The following is a 373-nucleotide window of genomic DNA, read 5'->3' as shown; positions in this document are numbered from 1 at the left end:
CCTTTTCTTGTTTTTTTATTTTTTTACTCTTATTAATTATTTAATTTTATTTATTTTTTTATTTTTTTATTTATTTATTTGTTTATTTATTTATTTATTTTATTTTTTTATGTATTTATTTATTTATTTATTTATTTATTTATTTCAAGCACTATTCTCTTCTATCGCTTTCTCTCTTTTTCTCTCTTTTTCTCTTTTTTCTCTTTTTTTTCTGTTTTTTCTGTTTTAATTAAATATATTTATTTATTTATTTATTTATTTATTTATTTATTTATTTATTTATTTATTTATTTATTTAGGAGTACGATATGCGTAGCGGTATGAAGACAGCATCTGTGTTAGAGGGTCACCTCGATTCTGTTACGGGGTTAGA

The sequence above is a fragment of the Eimeria mitis genome, genomic scaffold, assembly GCF_000499745.2.
Source record: "Eimeria mitis Houghton genomic scaffold, Emh_scaff1058, whole genome shotgun sequence".
NCBI classification, from domain to species: Eukaryota; Apicomplexa; class Conoidasida; order Eucoccidiorida; family Eimeriidae; genus Eimeria; species Eimeria mitis.
This window is presented reverse-complemented; position numbering follows the sequence as displayed.